The 9,483-nt window shown below is 34.9% G+C and overlaps 1 long non-coding RNA gene across 1 annotated transcript; it reads left to right on the top strand.

The window, feature by feature from the left end:
- Positions 1 to 7,308: 7,308 nt before the first annotated feature.
- LOC117081794 lies at positions 7,309 to 9,325 on the top strand. Its single transcript, XR_004436281.1, has 2 exons — positions 7,309 to 7,430; positions 9,053 to 9,325. It is a non-coding gene; the product is annotated as an uncharacterized LOC117081794 (long non-coding RNA).
- The last annotated feature ends 158 nt before the right edge of the window (positions 9,326 to 9,483 follow it).

The following is a 9,483-nucleotide window of genomic DNA, read 5'->3' on the forward strand; positions in this document are numbered from 1 at the left end:
AGGCTGAGGCAGGAGAATGGCGTAAACCCGGGAGGCGGAGCTTGCAGTGAGCTGAGATCCGGCCACTGCACTCCAGTCCGGGCGACAGAGCGAGACTCCGCCTCAAAAAAAAAAAAAAAAAAAAAAAAAAAAAAAAGGTAAACATACAGCCACCATTCAACCCATTTCACGTGGTTTGGATCTGTGTCCCCACCCAAATTTCGTGTTGAATTGTAATCCCCAGAGTTGGAGGTGAGGCCTGGTGGGAACGTGATTGGATCATGGGGGTGGTTTGACAAGAATGGTCTAGCACCATTGCCTTGGTGCTGTTCTCATGATAATGAGTGAGTTCTCACTAAATCTGGTTGTTTTAAAGCATGTGGCACCTCTCTTCTCTCTCTCTTCCTTCTGTTCTGGCCACCTAAGACATACCTGCTTCTCCTTCACTCCGACTATCCTTGTAAGTTTTCTAAGGCCTCTCCAGAAACCAAACTGATTTCAGCATCATGCTTCCTAGACAGACTGCAGAACTGTGAGGCAAGTAAACCTCTTTTCTGTATAAATCACCCAGTCTCAGGTATTTCTTTATAGCAATGCAAGAAAGAAATAATATACCAGTCTTTAATGCTATTGATATATGCAACAAAAATAAAAAAGAATAAGCAAAGATGGGTATGCAAATATCCACAGAAGCTTTATTTATAGTTTCCCCAAACCGAAAACAACTGAAATATGTATCAATAGTGAATAGATAAATTAATTGTGCTATATCCATGCACTGGAATATTACTCAGCAATAAGAATGAATGACTGATACATGCAATTGCATGGATAAATCTCAAAATAATTATGCCTAAAGAATACCATCAAAGCAAGATTACACACTGTATGATTCCACACATGTCAAATTTTAGGAAACATAAACTAACATATGGTGACTAACACAGACCACTGGTTGTGTAGAGTCGGTGGAAGTGTGGAAAGGGAGAAAGGAATTACAAAGGACACAAGAAAACGTTTGGAATTGATAGATATGCTTATCATCTTCTTTGAAAGAAAAAATACGGAGTTTAACAATGAAGTCATTACACATCAGCCCCAGCCAAACTGAGCACCAAAGTCGCCCTAAATATACATGGTGGTTGTTTGCGTATATGCCTCTGTATAATGCTAGTCCTTTTACCTGGAATGATGACTGTCTCTACCCTAATCATTGCACATGAAAAAGTACCAATTTTTACAAAATTGACACTGAATACTGAATGTGTTATTTTTAGCTTATTTAAAACTCCATATTTTCTTTTTTAGCACATCAAATGCAACTTTTGCTTCATTGTTAATATTATGATCCACTTTTAAACTGTAATGTGTTTGAGGGCTTACAAGACTATGTTTTTTAAGGTTTTGTATCCTCACAACCTCTAGCACAACAAAAGTGCCCATTAATATTTACTGAACAAATGGAGGAATTAATGTACAAGTGAAAACTTCAAGGTGGATACTATGTGAGTGCCTGGTCTAAATGCTATGCAATGTCATAATTTCAACAGGAAATCTAATTAAATATCCTTTAATACTTTTTACCATCTCTAAAATACTAAATTTATATGAGAATTTTGAATTTCTTCTTTTATAATATTCATTTTAATGAAAATTATCTCTAAAGTCAATTTCTATTATTAACATTCTATTATCTCGTTATTCTATTGACAATTAAAACATATTCCTCTACTGAGTTCCCCATTGGTCCTTATACAGAGTATCCCAAGAAACACTTGGGGGAGGAGGAGTGTTCATGAAAATAAAGTGATACATGGAATAGTTCTTTTTAATAAAAAACATTTAAAATATATATGTATAAAAATATTTAAAACGTTTATATTGTTGTTTGTTTTACTGTGCAATAGTCTGCCTTGTAAGCAATGAGGTGCTATCATGAAGAATGTCAAGATGTTGCATGATTGATCACCTGATGCATGAGTAAATGACATTCAGTTTGTGCACTGATGCATAGGCAGCATTTACAAACTAACTATCATTTTGATGTATGCGGTCTATTTTGTCTTTGCTGGTCTATCTTATATATCTTGTCTTTTTTTTGAACACATATTGTGACATTTTATTATCTTGTTTATTCTTGTTTTTAATAAAATGTTTTGTCTAATTTGGATTTTTTCTATTACAAAATAAAAAACACATAAATCAAATTATTATGACTACTCACTGTAATTAAGTAATATGTGATGCTGTTTCTTGCTGTCTACTTTCATTCATTTGCACATTATATCTTATGATCTTTTGCTGGTGTTACATCAATACATTTTAATTTTTAATCAATTCAATGTTCAAAAGTTTGGGAAATGCTGACTTAGTCAAATAATTATTTGTGTGACTATTTGATTAATGTTTCCATCTCTCATGAAAATAAGTTTCTAAACAGGCTGATGCCAATTTTTCCTGTTATGTATCTAGTACTTAGCTCAGTTTCTCACACATGAAAGCATGGAAATAAAACTGTGTATTGATAGTTATACAATCAGGTAAGTTAGCAAGGATTCCCACTATGCACGAAGCCTCACGAGGGATTAGGAAACAAGTCCTTCTTCTTTCACTGGCATGTTATTACCACTAGGCCTGGGCTGTTCCAATTTCAGCCAGCCATTTATCTCTCTATTCTATATGGAATTACCTGTTTCCACTAATTGAATATGTTATCTCTTTTTCTGCCTTGCTCTTTTATGGCAGACCTTTCTTTCCTGGAAAGGAAATGTTTGATTTACCTGGTTGTGAAAAACCTACTTTTAGTGATTTGTGGAATTTAAGTTCACTATTAATGTAGGCTGTTCCTGTATTTTTAAATGTCATATTATCTTCCTAGAATATTTAAATTTGTATTTAAATTGAACATGTCCTTAAGCATACAGAAGTTGTTCTACAACTTTGAGTACAGATGAATGAGATTTGCGCCCATATACATTGGTACTTTTAGATTTTAAACTGCTTCATTTGTCATTTTATGGGTGATAACTTCTGTCATATTGTATTCATTAGTAGTGAGTCACTCAGTTCAGTCCCCGTTCAAGGGGAAGGGAATTTGTCTCTATCTTTTGAAGGATGTAGTGTAAAAGAATTTGTCGACTTAGGTATTTTAAAGCCACCACATAGAGACACTCACAAAAATCAGTATTGTTAAGTACAATACTCCATTTCTAAAACAACTACAGAATACTATAGGAATGGAACAGTAATAAAACAAGAAAGAAAACTCATAAAAATTAAGAGAAAAATTAATAATACGATTGCCAAAATATACACATAGAAATCTAATAGAAAGGGTAAAACATAAAATTTGTTGTTAGAATTTATTATAAAAACCAATAAAGATAATTTTGGGAAGCAAGGAATATGGATATAGATCATCAATAATGAAGATCCAACATTCACCCAATAGAAATTGCAAAATAGAAAAAGAGAGGATTGGCAGTCATTGACAAACGAGGAGGTAGAATAGAAGTAGAAGAGGAGGAAGAAGGAAAAAGAAATGAAAAGAGAAAAAAGAAGAAAAAGACAAGAAAGAAAAAATTTTCCCAGATCCAATAAGTTGAGTTTTCATTAGCAACCCAAAGTGCTAGAAGATAATACGACAAATGGCTTCTAAAATTTGAATTAAAATGACCAAACAAAATACCACTGCAAGAAAAACTTCCTATTGAATGGAAAACAAGTATTTTTTAAGACATATGAGAACAAAGAACTTCTATCTTTCACAAAAGCAGGGTTAGGGAATGAATATTGCATACTGGAACAGAAGAATTGATGACTCTGGCCAAAAGTCTCCAGAGGAAAAATGGGGGAAATTATACAAATATCAACATAAAAAGGCAACTGAGAATTCCCCTTCTACTAATGCAGACTAGATAGCTTAGACCATCCCTTCCACTGAAAACCATCTAAAAAATCTGGGAGAAAAATCTGTCTGAAGCATTGAGATTTAACAAGGCAGCAAAAAAGTATTAAGCCAAAAATCTTTAACAAAAAACATAGAGAGGGAGCTTTTAACCTTAGGGACATCATGGATTCGGAAAGCATAGTGGGGCAGAGCTGTTAGTAGACTCAAATGACTTGGGAGCAGATACAGACAATCTCCGATTTACAATGGTTTGACAACGAATTTTTGACTTACAATGGTGCAAAAGTTATATGCATTCAGTAGAAATAGTACTTTGAGTTCCTATACAACCATTCTGTTTTTCCCTTTCAGTACAGTAGTCAATTAATTCCATGAGATATTCAACACTATACTATAAAATAGGCTTTGTTTCAAAGAATTTTGCTCATTGATATGCTAATGTAAGTGTTCTGACTACCTGTAAGTTAGGCAGGACTGTGCTGTGATGTTTGATGAGTGAGGTGGCATTAAATGCATTTTTGACTTGCAATATTTTAAATTTAGAGTGGGTTTATTGGGTTGTAATCCCATCATATATTGATGAGCGTCTCTACTGGAGTTCACAACCTGCAAACACAGGAGCTTTGGCAAAGCCCTTATGCTTTTGGTTGAGGCTTGGAAGGATGATATGCTAGGATTAAGGGTAAATTCTAAATAAATATACCTCTACATGGACTGATGCCTCGCTTTTAATCAAATAAATCTCTTGTTGGATTATAGGGGTTTGGAATTGTTATTTCCCCAGTTACTTATCAGAAGAAAATGTTCTGAGGAAAGGTAATATTATTTTAGAATGCAAATATCTCTATGATTTTTATATGCAATGTTCAATATACAGTCAAATATAATCAGAAATGTAAGAGCACAATTAAAAAACAAGAGAAACAATAGACAATACAAGGGATCAAGTTAATGAAATTATCAACTTTAAAATGAAAGTGTTTAGTATGTTGAAAGAAGTAAAACATAAGATTAAAAATTTCAGGCAAGAACTGAAATATACAAAAATGAATTACAATGATGTTCTAGGACTGAATAATCAATAACAAATTAAACTCAATAAATATATATTTTAAAACAGAATAGATTCACCTAAGTTTTTTTTTTTTTTTTTTTTTTTTGAGACGGAGTCTCGCTGTGTCGCCCAGGCTGGAGTGCAGTGGCGCGATCTCGGCTCACTGCAAGCTCCGCCTCCCGGGTTCCCGCCATTCTCCCGCCTCAGCCTCCGAGTAGCTGGGACTACAGGCGCCCGCCACCGCGCCCGGCTAGTTTTTTGTATTTTTAGTAGAGACGAGGTTTCACCGTGTTAGCCAGGAGGGTCTCGATCTCCTGACCTCGTGATCCGCCCGCCTCGGCCTCCCAAAGTGCTGGGATTACAGGCTTGAGCCACCGCGCCCGGCCACCTAAGTTTTTTAGTCTGTCCCATTCACTAAATTCCCTTCTTTTGGAACTACAAATACATACATTTTAGACTTTTTTTCCACCATAGCCTTATATCTCTTATCTTTCTTTTTTCGTGTGTTTCAATTTGATACTTTCTTCAGATCTGTCTTCTAGTTTACTCATCCTCTCTTCCACTGTATCTAATATGCTTTAAAATTGTCAATATTCGTGTCTGATGAGAAGTCAATGATGATGAAAGGAATGAAAAGTGTGATAATGGTCTATATGAGAGTGAATCTAAATAAATATTTATTTTAGATAATAAGATAATGTCTAAGGAAGTCACACACATTTATAATAAAAAAGACATGAAAACAATAGAAAATAGGCAGACATTAGAAGAGTGTTAAATGTTCTAAGGTTCTAACATTAGCCAAGAATAGGTAAAATTATTAATTCACATTAGGCTTTTGATATATCAAGGACACATGCTGTACTCTCTAGCATAACCACTGAAAGAGCAGTGAAAAAATGTATAGCTATTAAAATAATAAAGGGAAATAAAATACTAAAAAATAGTTAATGTAGAATAAAACCTAAATTTAATCTAAGTGATTTATTTTAAAAGGAAATAATCTACAAAGTAAGAGAGAAAACAGGTGAGACAAATAAAAAAAGCACAATGGTATATTTAAGGCCAAATATTTCATTAACATCGAAAGTAAAATAACTAAATACTCTAATTAAAAGACAATGACTGTTATACCTAATTAAAAGTATAACAACCTAAACTGATACCCTTCCACAACTGTTATACTACATTAAAAACAATAACAACAGCATCAACTGCTAAAAGAAACATAACTCGTGTAACAGCAGTCAAAGACTGAAAATAAAAGATGTAAAAATATATATATTACATCCAACACTAACCAAGCAAAAGTTGGTATAACCATTTATTAACAAGGCAGAATATTTTAAATGAAATAAATTTTCTAGAGATAAATAGAAACATTTTATAATGATAGAGAATTGTTTTCTTTCTTTTCCTTCTTTTTAAAAATGAAAGTTTTTTTTTTTTAATTTGGAAAAAAAGATAGCCAATGTCTATGCAGACTGAAAATCTTATGGAAGGACTGACTCTAAATGTCAGATACCCAGATAAGTGTTTCATACAAGAAGATTTTAGGCCAGGCTCGGAGGCTCACAGCTGTAATCCCAGCACTTTGGGAGGCATAGGCGGGCAGATCACGAGGTCAGGAGATCGAGACCATCCTGGCTAAAATGGTGAAACCCCGTCTCTACTAAAAATACAAAAAATTAGCCGGGCTTAGTGGCGGGCGTCTGTGGTCCCAGCTACTCTGGAGGCTGAGGCAGGAGAATGGTGTGAACCCGGAGGCGGAACTTGCAGTGAGCCGAGATCACGCCACTGCACTTGAGACTGGGTGACAGAGCGAGACTCCATCTCAAAAAAAAAAAAAAAAGATTGGAAATTTTCCCTATAATTATGCTTTCTGAAGGTATTTTTATATCTGATATTTTAGCACTTAAATTCTGTTTTCAAGTTGAAATCTAGAATTCTCTTATCTTTGATAGTTCTGAAGGCCACTTTGCTTTGCTACCTCAACAGTGCTATCATTCAGGGTGCCTGACGTTCCTTATTGCATTGCTGTGGTGTTTAGATAGCCCCCTCTGCCACTGAGAGCAGTGCAAGCAAGTTACATCCTCATGTTTTGTTCTTGTGTTAATTTCTGACCAATTTCTTCCCAGGAAGAAGCTATACGTTTTTAAATTCTATTTTTAATTGAAATTTGCCTTGATGTAATTGTAGATTCACATAGAGTTGTAAAAGATAATACAGAGAGATCCCTTGCCTAATTTTTTTCCCATAAGAACATCTTGCAAAATTATACTATAGTATAACCACCAGGAGATATATATTTATGTGTGTGTGTGTGTGTGTATATATATATATATATATATATTTTTTTTTAGACGGAGTCTTACTCTGTTGCCCAGGCTGCAGTGCAGTGACATGATCTCGGCTCATTGCAACCTCTGCCACCTGGGTTCAAGCAATTCTCCTGCCTCTCAGCCTCCTGAGTAGCTGGGATTCCAGGTACATACCACCACACTTGGCTAATTTTTGTATTTTTAGTGGAGATGGGGTTTCAACATGTTGTGTTGGCCAGGCTGGTCTTGAACTCCTGACCTCAAGTGATCCATCAGCCTTGGCCTCCCAAAGTGCTGGGATTATAGGCATGAGCCACCATGCCTAGCCACAACCAGATTGTTGACACTGATACAATCCATTGATCTTATTTCAGATTTCCCATTTTCCTTGTACTCATGTGTTTGTGTATGTGTGTGCACCTGTGTATTTGGTTCTACATAATTTTAACAGCTGTAGGTTCATGTATCCAACACCACAATCATTTTAGTTAGCTTGGATTGCTATATCAAAGACCACGAACTGGGTAGTTTAAACAACTAATAGGTATTTCTCATGGTTCTGAATCCTGGAAGTGCAAAATCTAAGTGCTGATGGATTTGGTTCCTGGTTGTGACTCTCTTCCTGGTGGCTGATGGCCATATTTTTGCTGTATCTTTATATGGTAGAGAGAGAAAGAGCTCTGGTCTCTTCTTATAAGGGCACTAATCCCTTCATGGGGACTCCCCTTTCAAGACCTCATCTAAACTGAATTACTTCCCAAAGGCCCTGCCTCCAAATACCATTCTTATTGGAGACAAGGGTTTTAACATACTAATTTTTGGGGGGACAATATAAACATGAAATCCGTAACAACAGCAAAGATTCAAAACTCCTCTATCAACACAAGAATGCTCTTTTATAACTACCCACCTGCCTCCCATCCCGATCTCTAACCTCTGGCAAGCACACATCTATTTTCCATGTTCAATTTTATTTTTATTTCAAAAAGTTATATCAATGGAATTATTCAATGTAACATTTGGATATTGGCTTTTTCCCCTCAACATAATTCTCCAGGTATTTATCTGTGTTGTGTGTATCAACAGTTGGTTACTTCTAATTTCATGGAACAATATTCCATGGTGCATATATACCACAGTTTATCTAACCATTCTCCCAGTGAAGGACATCTGGGCTATTTCTAGTTTTTAGTTACTATGAATAAAGCTCATATGATCAGTTATGTATAGGTTTTTGTGTGAAAATATTTTCATTTCTCTGGGATAAGTGTTCAAGAAAGTAATTGCTGGGTCATATAGTAATTGCATGTCTAATTTCATAAGAAACAGCCAAAATATTTTCTAGAGTGGTTGTACCATTTTATATTCACATCAGCAAAGTATGAATGATCCTATTTCTCTTCAAATCTGTCAGCATGTGCGGTTTTCATATTTTTGTTTTAGCCATTCTGATGGGTGTATAGTGATATCTCTTTCTGGTTTTAATTTACATTTCCCTGATGGCTGACAGGTAGAACATCTTTTCATGTGTTATTTGTCATCTCTATATCCTTCTCAGTGACATGTTGAAATCTAGAATTCCTGTCTTTCGCCAATTTTCTAATCTTTAAATTTAGAGTTTTCAGAGTTTTAAAAAATGTATTCTAGATATTATTCCTTTGTGGGATATTTGGTTTACAAATATTTTCTTTGTTTCTCACTTATCTTTTAAGACTTTTCACATGAGTTATCGCAGAACAAAAGTTTTAATTTTGATGAGGTTTAAATGATCATTTTTTCCTTTAACAGATTACACTTTCGGTGTCCTGACTAAGAACTCTTTGCTGACCCCTGGATCCTGAAGATTTTCTCTTATTTTTTTTTTTTCTAAGGTTTTATAGTTTTATTTTTTCATTTAAGTTACATCCATTTGAATTAATTTTTATCTGAAAAATACTGCTTTTCTTTCATTGTAGGCCTGTCTCTGTATAAATTCAATTTGAAAACATGGCAATATGTATCCTTCATTTTCAAATGAATAAGCTCATAAATATAAAAATTAAAGGCATAACAAGAAAATAAGATGTTTTGGCCGGGCGCAGTGGCTCACGCCTGTAATCCCAGCACTTTGGGAGGCTGAGACGGGCAGATCACAAGGTCAGGAGATCGAGACCATCCTGGCTAACCTGGTGAAACCTCGTCTCTACTAAAAATGCAAAAAAAAATTAGCCAGGCGAGAT

Source organism: Trachypithecus francoisi, unplaced genomic scaffold (genome assembly GCF_009764315.1).
Source record: "Trachypithecus francoisi isolate TF-2019V2 unplaced genomic scaffold, Tfra_2.0 Lachesis_group8, whole genome shotgun sequence".
NCBI lineage: Eukaryota > Metazoa > Chordata > Mammalia > Primates > Cercopithecidae > Trachypithecus > Trachypithecus francoisi.